At 34.7% G+C, this 11,784-nt stretch overlaps 1 long non-coding RNA gene across 1 annotated transcript; it reads right to left on the bottom strand.

Annotated features, from left to right (window-relative positions):
• Positions 1 to 414: 414 nt before the first annotated feature.
• LOC121241504 lies at positions 415 to 712 on the bottom strand. The gene is made up of 2 exons (XR_005935726.1): positions 561 to 712; positions 415 to 444 (listed from the first exon to the last, which is right to left on the bottom strand). It is a non-coding gene; the product is annotated as an uncharacterized LOC121241504 (long non-coding RNA).
• Positions 713 to 11,784: the final 11,072 nt, after the last annotated feature.

The raw sequence follows: 11,784 nt of genomic DNA, 5'->3' as shown, positions 1-11,784 counted from the left end.
ACATGGGAGTTCATGCCTCCACAATCCACCAGCCAAGATGCTCAGGATCAAGATATATTGTCTCGGCCGGTGGGGGAGGCTGGGGACGAATTCTTGCTTAACACATAGGCTTTACTTATTGATGGCAACATAGTCCATATATTCTCAGGCTCCTAATTATTTTCATGAAACAAAAACAGAAACGAAACAAAGGACCCTCTAGACTGTGAAAAAAAAACATATATGTAAGCTAGCGCAGATTTTGGCTTGTGAAACTTTGAAAAATTATCCCTCTATCAATGGTCACAAAGGTCCTGACGCTATATATTAATGGTTCTAGCACCCTTCATTAGCCTCTGGTTCCACAGGCGGGGCACCAGGCTTGTTTGGCGCCTGGTGAATCACGATAAGAACCTTCTATCTTATTTTCTTTGAATTTCCCGCCGCCGTGTCTTCCCCATACGCCTGCAGTTATTAAGAAAGTAGATTGCAGATCTAATAAGGGGATAAGAACACTAAGAAGTAAGAAGATTCTAACTACAAAACTAGTTCTATGGGAAAGAAAAGTAGTGAAACTTAACTGGCTGGGATATTGTTTGTTCTGGCTTCCAATATTGGAACCAATTCAACCGAAATGAAGAGAGCGATGAAAAGGATGAGAGATAAGGCCTTGTGAACCATCTTGCTGCTCCTCACACTCCTCATCTCTTGAAAAAACACAAAAGAGGTGGATATATATATAGTCTCATGTTTTTATTAATGTACCAATATTTCTACAAATAGCAGCGACTGACGATATTATTCAAAGAACTTTTAGGTCAGAAAAAAGAGTAAAGAGGAAACGTAAAAGAAGACGACATGAGGTTGTTGATGGCAAAACCATGACAAGGACGAAACTTGACTAGAGTTTTGGAAACGACACCATGCCAGCCAGCATTGACTAGACATGCAGAGTGCAATTAATTACTAGACAATCGGCCAGCATCACCCACGTACAAGCCCCAGGAGACTGACTACTCAGGGCCACCACCCAATATCGGGGGCAAACGCCTACGAAAAGTTCGCTTGGATTTAAAATAGAATCGCTTGATTTTATTCATGATTTGTTTATTTCTTATCCCGAAAATCTAATTTTGATGAGGGATTTTGGATTGTTTACCTTTAAATATATATTATATAGAATATATATAATATATATCATTTTGAATCTTCCTTGTAAGGGTGACATACAGGCGATCGGATCATTCCTTTCCATTTGTATCTGTTCTGCTTGTTGCAAATTCCAATTTGAGTATACAACTTTCTTAGCCTCTTGAATCTTCTATTTACTTTTTTTTTTCTTTTCTTTTATTTGTGTGTAATGCAGCTTTACTCCGTACTCCAGCTTGGTAGTTTCCACCACCTGTCAGGGGTTGAGCCCTGGGATTTGACGGCGGACTTAAAAAGCTACCTACAGACACTTTACGCCCAATCATTCCGGATAACGCTTGTATCCTCTGTATTACCACGGCTGCTGGTACAGAGTTAGCCAATGCTTATTCCGCAGATACCGTCATTGCTTCTTCTCCGGGGAAAGAAGTTCACGACCCGTAGGCCTTCTACCTCCACATGGCATTGCTTGATCAACTATTAACGAGTAATCCTAATGTGGGTGGATTTGGTCAGGGGATGCTGAAATCGTACTTCAAGATCCATTACGTGTCCAAGGCCTTTCAGATGTTCCTTTTAGAAGGGTAGAATCGAAGTATAGTGTCGAACAAGTAGGTATAACTGTGGAGTTCTATGGCGGCGAACTGAATGAAGTCAGTTATAGTGATCCTGCTACTGATTATAATTCGATTACACTTGATTGCATTTGATTCTATTCAATTGGCAAAATCGACAAAACAAACTAGTTATGAAATCATATTAATAGCCTCTACTCGTGTCCTAGCTCGTCTGAGAGCTAGATTTGCCTCAATTGTTTGTCTCTTACCTTCAGCTTTACTCAAGTTCGCTTCGAAATTGTCAAAACATTTGACCGTTCACCTATTCCATATAAAAAATTAGTCAATCAAATAATAGATAGTAAATGGGTCAATACTCTTGGTCATAATCTTGTTTTGATCGGCCCACACGGAACCTGCATATAAGGGCACTCTATATATAATTGCCTTTTGTACGTGCACTGCTATTTCTAGAGATTCATGCTTTTTCGTTGACAATATTGGTTTAGTGTTCTATTGAATTTGAATGGACCAGATCTTACAGAGCGCATTCATATTACTTATTTATATATGTTATTTTGATCTTTTCCAAGCTTAGGTTAATAATTAATTCCACAGTATTGACTACACTTTTGGAATCTTCCTACGTCAATGCGTACATACATGTATGACTTTATAACATATATATATATATATATATATATATTCTACGACTCGAAAAAAAAAAAATTAACGTTGCAAAAACTAAAGAGAAAAGCATTGAATTGATTAGGCAGGGGAATCCAATTCCACTCAACTCATATATGTTATAAAATGCAAGGGAAATTAATTGAACGTTTTTTTAGTGCTTATATATATATATAGTCGTATATAAGAAGCGTGACAAATTATTAATCTGCATCGTAACTTGCAAATTTAAACCGAGAAAACTGTATGGAAATATATAGCTAGAACTTGTAACTAATTTGGCTCCTCTATTGTAATATTCTTCTTTGTACGACTATACTTGTCCTCAAACTCGTAGTAGTTATACTTTTGCCACCATTCCTTAACTAATGAATTTTATTACGTATAGTCACTTTTTATGTATACTCCTTGAGCATTCTGGTGATGTGATTGGCTGCATTATTTCTTTTATATTTTTAAAAAATAATGCAACCAATCACATTATCAGAGTGTACAAAAAATACGCAAAAGTGACTGTACATAAAATTTTTGTTAATTATATGATTTCCTCAATCGTTAACACCATCTAAAACAAACAAAACATCTATTTATAAATCTTATTTGTTACATACCTAACACATTGTTGAACTAGATTTGCAAAAAATTATTGGTATTTTAGTTTTTTTTTTTTTTTTTAAATGTTAATGGGTTCCACCATAAGTAATGTGTTAACACACCAATTTATGTATATATAGCAAAACTCATATGAAAATAACACGTCGATCAACACAGTTTGGAAGTTGATTATAAGTTAGGGAAATCAAAGTACTAATGCGTACTCATTTCATAACATAAACATATATATACATATATATATATATATATATGTATATATATAAATTAAGGTATGGGGGTTGCAAATTAATCTTGCAATGTAATATATGGTAAAAGTAGATGCGGTCAAGGCGTAGGATGACTGCATGTAGTCCTTCAATCGAGTTATTTATTAAATGTCTTAAAGCCTTTCGGGTTTGATGAACAATATTAATATTGGTGGAAGCTTATTACCAACTACATTTCATTATATATTTTTTTTCTCAGTAATGATAAATGGTACTTCTAATTAAGGTCTTCATTGGATGTTTCAGCAGGGAGATCCACCGTTTTCATGTGACGCAGGACAAAATTTGATTTACTGTTACAACTAGCAATTATAAACTAATACGAATTAGCGATCGAGATTGAGAAAATACGTAAAATAGAGTGAAAACTTTGATAAATATAAATTCAAAATTATGAGAAATTTTTCTGAAAATACAAAATAGCAATTATTGCAGGACAATAAAAATATGTATCTAAATAAGGATGCTCCCAAAAAATTGGGCCAAAGTCGGAATTAGAAACAAATGAAAATCAAATATTTTCATAAAAGGCGAAAAGAAACGTAAATTGGTGGTTAGAAAGGGAATTAACAGATTGATTTCGTAGTTGAAATGGTAGACCAACATGCATAGCATCATAACCACGACTTGTGCACTGAAAGGAGTTATCCGAGTTGGGGTCATAAGTGCAATTTTGATACCCATAGCCAAATTATGGCCAAAATAGTGACACGTGTCAATATTGCCCAATCTGAGGAATTTTCATTGTTTTTTGCCATATTTGCATTTGATATACATTTTCAAGATAATCCAATACTATCAACCTAAAATCTAAAAAATCTGCATCATTAGACCCGGATCCCCCTGCATCACCTTGTTCATATTAGTTGAGAGTACAATATTGAACAAGCTAGGCCTTTACTTCGTATGGCAACATTTGTGCATTCCAATTTATAAAGATCTAAAGATTGCCCGTTAGTGTTGCATTCATTATTTGTGGATGACTTTATGATTTTTGTAAACCATTCGAAATCCTGTTTGAAGGTAGGACTGTAAAATGAACAGGCTACTCGACTAACAGTTCAACTCGATTAAACTTCAAATTGACTCGAATTGAATATTAAATGGACCGTTCGTAAATACAGAATTAGTCTCAATTATTAAACGACACAAACTCGTATAAAACTCAACTGACTTGAATAATATTCCTAAACAAACTCGTATGAAACTCAACTCGACTCATCTCGTCAACTCTACTCTTATATATGTATACATATATAATACAATATATAATAGCCAAAATTTATATATTTGTTATTAATTATGTATATAGAATTATAGTGACTTATAGTTATAGTCCACTACATATACTATAATTTTAATTTATAATATTAATATATCATATTTGATATATTTATCTTATTCTTAACAAATATTGAATTGTCATATAAAAATTTATGCTTGCAGGCTAGAGGCAATAGGCTATAGTCATAACTTATTATTCTATCATTATATCATTATTAATAACTTGTTATTATTCTATCATTATATCATTATTAAAGACTTATCACTTATGATTATATCATTACATATTCTATGAAGTTACAAAGTACTTGTGATTCTATCATTCTATGAAGTACTATTAATAACTTATCACTAGTTATTAATCTTATTACTTTATATATTATTAATCACTAGACTCTAGTAATATTGTATTCATAAGATTATCTAAACTATTGTAATATACATATTTAGTGTTAATATTTATTATTATTAATTAATAAGCTCATACTAGTAGACTACTAGACTAGTGTCTATTGTGTAGTGAGTCTAGTGACTAGTAGTAGTAGTCTAGTATTAATTTTTTCATATGCATTATAACTACAAGCATAAATAATATTATTATTTTATGCAAATATAAGAACGTAGGGTATCAACATATAAGTATCAATATACACATTTTGCAGTTAATATACAATATTAGTATATTATACTAATTAATATAACTATAATATTATATTATGAGAACTAAATTATAATGTTTGATAAAATATAATGTTAGACAATTTTATATAATTAAATACTACAAATAAATATGGATTTTTTTGTTTACAACACTACCTGCTAGTTTTATAGTATATAACAATTAAACATGTATTATAATTTATAGACTACAGTATTTTTTTCTAAACTGACTATAGTAGTTTGGTATTTAATTTTGTAGTTACTTTATTTTATGTGTGGTCTTGTGGAGTTATTGAGGGCCTGAGGCTGTTATTTCAAATAATCTTAATTGTGAGCCGTTGATTCCATACCCTAAAGCTAGGGTTACAAACTTACAAGATGCTCATCTCATTTTGAACTTTAGCCATTTCACTTTCATTGTCTCACACTTCGACTCACTTCTTCAGACCTTCTCTCAAAGCCATCGAGAAACCCTAGCCTCTTATGCTTATGCCGGTTACCTCCTATTCAATTTGCATGGAATCAAGGGTTGAATCAAGGTTCTCAAAGGCTTTTAGATAGGGATTCTCAAGGGGCCAAGAGTGATACCGGCTGCAACCATGAGAAACCCTGGCAGATGCTACTGGTGACCGTATTTTCAGGGAGCTATGGCTATAATCTCACTGTCTAAGTTCCCAGCCCGGACTTGACAAACGGGTCATTAAATACATGCATTTATGACTCCCAACCAACTGAATCCTTGATTTCGTGGTCCCTAGTTCTTTGGTTCTTCAATTCGTTTGTCTATCAGTCGATTAGCTTGGTTCTTTTTCTGTTTCTAAGCATTTGGTTGGGAACTTAGCAAAGTTGGAGCCACTTATCTAGTTATCAACTTATTTGAGTATTTTCAGGGATTTATTCTAATTCTCTCATAATTCTTTGTAAATTATAGTATTGTATATCTAGATCTAATCATCTAGGTACGCCGAACTCCTAAGTGGTCAGTGGTGTGACACTGTTCTACATACATCACCAATCACAACATCTATGCACGCTTCTGTGACTATCTATCACATTAGTTGATAAGTTTATGTCTTTTTTTATTTATTTTGTACTAGCAGAATATGCCCTATTAAGTTGTTAACTCTTTTCCTATATTGATTTTACTATTATTTGCAAACATTAGTTTCAAGCTTTATATTGTTCATATCTGAAAATTGTGAAAAAAACCTTCTGAAGAGTTTGCCTATATATCTGTGTTTGAAGCAAAATTTCCAGTGCACATCTCTATGAGGTAACTTATTATCCCTCCTATTTGGTGCCGTATTATATTTATTTACTATAGATTTTAAATTTTTCTTTTGCCTATCTGAGTTCTCTCCGGTTATTTGTGTATATTGTTGACTGGAGTAAGGAGTCTGGTGATTTGGTTTTGGCTTTATGTTCTTGATCCAAGTATTAAGGATGCTTTCTTTTAAATGTTTTGGTTGATTAATCTGATCATATCTGATTCTTGCTTTAAGTATTTAAAGATGCTTTCTTGAACTTGTTTTGGTTAATTATAAATTATCCTATTTGGTTCTTGCTTCATGTTCTTGTTTCAACTATTTAATTATGCTTTTTTTTAACATGTTTTTGTTGATTAATTTGATCCTATTTGGTTCTTGCTTTAAGTATTTAAATATGCTTTATTTAACATGTTTTGACTAACTATAAATTATCATATATGATTCTTGCTTCAAATATTTAATTATGCTTTCTTTAACATGTTTTGGTGGATTAATATGATCCTATTTGGTTCTTGATTTATTTTATTGCTTTAAGTATTTAAAGATGATATATTTAACATGTCTTGGTTAATTAATCTTATCATTTCTTTAAAATGTTTATGTTCTTGCTTTAAGTATGAAATGGTGCTCTGTTTAAGATGTTTTGGTTCATAAATCTTATCCAATTTATTCTATGTTTATATTCTTGCTTTAGGTATGAAATGGTGGTGTGTTTAACATGTTTTGGTTGATAAATTTTATCCAATCTGTTATATGTTTATGTTATTGAGGTGCCTTGCTTCTAGAGGTACATCGAGTAACCAAGGCAAGACTGTATATTAAAACTGTTCGAGTCAAAACTGTTTGACTTTAACATATTTTAGTATCTTTGCTTCTGAGGCACCTTGAGCCATCAAGACAAGATTGTTTTATTTTAGTTGATTAATATAACCTGTATAGTCAATGTTTATAGTTATTTTAGCAAATGGATGATCGTAAGAATGAATTTGATCTGGTGGAGGAGTATGAAAATAAAAACTCCATTGGAATTAGCTTAGTAGAGCCCATATCTGATGATGATGGAGACACTGCAAATACTGAGGCCCCTAATATTGTCTCTTATGAAGCCCCAATAGAAGTGCGAACAGTAGCCTATGAAAGAAAGAAGAGAAAGATGACTTCTGTTGTAAGAACGATTTTGTCAAAACTGAACGAGATAAGGCTAGACAACCTCAATGCAAGTGGTGTAAAACTTTGTTTAAAGCATCTAGATCGAGTTTTACGACTACACTATGTAGGCACTTGCTAACTTGTTTGCCATACATGTGATCTAATAAAAAACATAAAATTTTAACAGTTGAGTCTAAGGAGTCAAATGTTGGCTTCACTGTATCAAACTTTACAAATGATCGTAGTAGGGTCCAAGAGCTTGCCTCTCATATGATACTATACCATAAATATCCATTTTCTTTAATGAAGCTTGTAATATTTAATAAGTTCATGAGCGCAAACACTCTATATTGGAAAAAAAATGCCTAAGGCTACTGTAAGGAATGAATGCATGAGAACTTATGAGACTAAAAAGATGAAGTTAAAGGCTTTGCTTAAACAAATTAACAAAGTTCATACCACAACTGACATGTGGACTTCTCATAAAAAAACTTTCATATATAGTAGTGACATGTCATTTTATAGATACTAATTGCCATCTTCAGATATGTGTGTTGAACTTTTATAATTCACCACCTCCACATACTGGCATTCTTATTGCGGATGCTTTAGAAAAGTGGTTCCAGGATTGGAAATTTTAGAATAAAATTAGTTCAATTACTGTTGATAATGCAAGTTCTAAAGATATTGTCATTAGGATCTTGAAATATGATTTTAGATTGAAGAAAACATTGCCTATTGGAGGGAAATTGTTTCATGTACGTTGTTGTGCGCATCTAACTAATTTACTTGTGTAGTATGGACTTGGGGAGATTAGAGAGATCTTTAATTCTATGATATGGTATAAAATATCTGGTAATATCAGAGAGTAGGCTAAAATAGTTTGGTTAGATTTGAAAACAGTTGCAATTGCCCTCAAAGCAACTGATTTTAGTTGTGCCAGCAAGATGGAACAACACACATTTAATGTTGGATGCTGCAGTTCAGTTCAAATAAGTTTTTCCCAGATATGTTGATAGGGATAACAGTTTTAAATGGGTTCCAACTGTTGAAGAGTGGGGGCAAGTTGAAAATGTTTGTCAACTTTTCAATAAAGTAACCAATATTGTATTTAGGGGTGATTACCCAACAACAAACTTATTACTTTCTGAAGTATGGAGAATAAAGGACATCTTGGATAAGAAGAGTAGAGATGAGAATGAGTACATGAAATCAAGAAAAATGAGTGCTAAGTTTGAGAAATATGAGGGGAGTGTAATCTATTGATGGTAATTGTTGCGGTATTAGGCCTTAGATTCAAGATGGTACTGATCCAGTTTTGTTTTCTTTTAATTTATCAAAAGCTAGAAGCTTCCAAGAATATTGAGTATGTCTCTTAAGTGTTGCATCAGTTATATGATAAGTATGTTCAAGACTACAATTCAACTATTGAGGCACAAAGAGAGTAGGAAAATGCTCGAATAAACGTATCCAATTGTTCCTCAAGTGCTGAGAGAAGCATGCAGAGTAGTCAATCATTATTTAAATTTTTTGTTAGAAGTATTGATATGGTGCAACCTATTAAATTAGAATTAGACAATTATTTAGAGGAGAGCTTATATATCTGTGAAGTGGGTTCAGATATAATTCTTGATGACTTGGAATGGTGGAAAGCGAATAGTCTCTAGTTTTGAACTTTGTCCAAATTGGCCTGAGAATTGGAAGAGATAAGGGCGGATGCAGAAGTCAGAGTTGCAGCTTCTAAAAAGAAGGCAGAGCAACACTTCAACAACCGAGGGAGGCCCAGATCTTTCAAAGCATGTGACTTAGTGCTAAAGGAAACCAGTGTCACCATGAGAGAAGAAGGGAAGTTAGGCCCTCGATGGGAAGGCCCTTATGTTGTAGTAGCAAGCCACAGATCGGGAGCTTACCATCTCAAGGACGCCGTAGGGTGCGAGCTACCCCACCCATGGAATGCAGAACATCTACGAAAGTACTACGTCTAAGTGAAAGATATGTAACTTTTTTATTTCTCGGTTTACTTATTGATATCATTTTTCAATAAATACCTGCACATTTTTTTTTTCTTTGGTTTTTTGACAAACTCAAAAATGCGGCGAAGAAAGACAAAATGTGAAGTGGTCGAGGGATCTCCCGCTAGGCTAATAATTAAAGGTAAAACGATCGAGAGATCTCCTGTTAACACCTTCTCGCAAAAAGGTGACGTGATCGAGGAATCTCCCACTAGCCTAATAATTAAATGTAAAACAGTTGAGGAATCTCCCGTTAACCCCTTATCGCCAAAAAAGGTGATGTGGTCGAGGGATCTCTCACTAGTCTAATAACTAAAAGTAAAACAGTCGATGGATCTCTCGTTAACACCTTCTCGCCAAAAAGGTGACGTGGTAGAGGGATCTCCCACTAACTCAATAATTAAAGGTAAAACAGTCGAGGGATCTCTCATTAACCCATTCTCACCAAAAAAAGGTGATGTGGTTGAGGGATCTCCCACTAGTCTAATAACTAAAAGTAAACCGGTCGAAGGATCTCTCGTTAACACCTTCTCACCAAAAAGGTGATGTAGTTGAGGGATCTCCCGTTAACCCCTTCTCGCCAAAAATGTGAAGTGATTGAGGGATCTCCCACTAGCATAATAATTAAAGGTAAAAGGTCGAGAGATCTCCCATTAACCCCTTCTTGCCAAAAATGTGACGTGATCAAGAGATCTCTCACTAACCTAATAACTAAAGGTAAAACGATCGAGGGATCTCCCGTTAACACCTTCTCGCCAAAAAGGTGACGTGGTCGAGGGATCTCCTACTAGCATAATAATTAAAGGTAAAATGGTCGAAAGATCCAGTTAACCCCTTCTCACCAAAAAGGTGACGTGGTTGAGAGATATCCCACTAGCCTAATAATGAAAGATAAAACGGTCGAGGGATCTCCTATTAACCCCTTCTCGCCAAAAAAGGTGATGTGATCGAGAGATCTCCCATTAGCCTAATAATTAAAGGTAAAATGGTCGAGGGATCTCCCATTAATCCCTTCTCGCCAAAAAGGTGGCGTGGTCGAGGGATCTCCCACTAGCCTAATAATTAAAGGTAGAACGGTCGAGAGATCTTCCGTTAACCCATTCTCGCCAAAAAGGTGACATGATCGAGAGATCTCTCACTAGCCTAATAATTAAAGATAAAATAGTCAAGAGATATCCCATTAACACCTTCTTACCAAAAGGTGACGTGGTCGAGGGATCTCCCACTAGCCTAATAATTCAAAGAAAAAACGGTCGAGGGATCTCCCGTTAACATCTTCTCGCCAAAAAGGCGAAATGGTCGAGGAACTCACCCACTAGCCTAACACGTAAGGTATGAATAATTTCGCCTGGTACTTAAAGTATGAACAACGTCATGTTTATATCTATGCACAAATTACAAAAAAAAACAAAGAGTGCTTATTATCCGATAAACAAAGTTAGAAAGGAAACAATGCATCAATAAAGATTTTCTCAAAGTCTCATTAATAATATAAAGAAGTCTTATCGCATACAAAAATTTACAAAAGTTAAACAAATCCGTCACGGATTACAAAACTTTCAAAACAGACAAGTCTTATGAGGGGCAAGGAAAAGCGTCTGGCATTTCAGCCCGACCTAAGGAGTCACAAACATGCAAAGCAACCTCATTGGCACGAACAGACTTCCAGTTCAAAGTTTGCAGGTTCATCTTTGGGTTGGCAAGAAGAAGCTCCCTAAGTTGTTTCACGCCAAGTTTGAAACCAATTCCCCTAGCTCGCGCTCCAACTTTGGGAGCGGCAGCCAATTGGAGAAGGACCCGGTTGAGGTCTTGCCGCGATTCCTCCAAGGCGAGAGTCAGCTCAAATACTTGTTTCTCAAAAATAGAGATTTTCCTTTTGGCATAAACGACAATTGTGCTAAGTTGAAGATACTTGTTATCACTATTTTTGAGATTTTTCTTCACCTCAGGCAAAGCCTTTTCAGCCTCTGCTTTCACGCCTTCCGCCACACCTAATTTTATAAGTAACTCTTGCCGCTCGTCCTCTAGGGAAGCCATGCGAGAGGCGTAGTCAGACTTGGCTACCTTCGCCTCTTCAAGCTCTGCCCTTATCCAGTCATGGCTCACAACCAAATCATCTCACTGTAACACCCCATATTTTAGTGTATTTTCACTGAAG

The sequence above is a fragment of the Juglans microcarpa x Juglans regia genome, chromosome 1D (assembly GCF_004785595.1).
Source record: "Juglans microcarpa x Juglans regia isolate MS1-56 chromosome 1D, Jm3101_v1.0, whole genome shotgun sequence".
NCBI lineage: Eukaryota > Viridiplantae > Streptophyta > Magnoliopsida > Fagales > Juglandaceae > Juglans > Juglans microcarpa x Juglans regia.
Note: the sequence above shows the minus strand (reverse complement) of the source record. Positions and strands in the feature narration are given on the sequence as shown.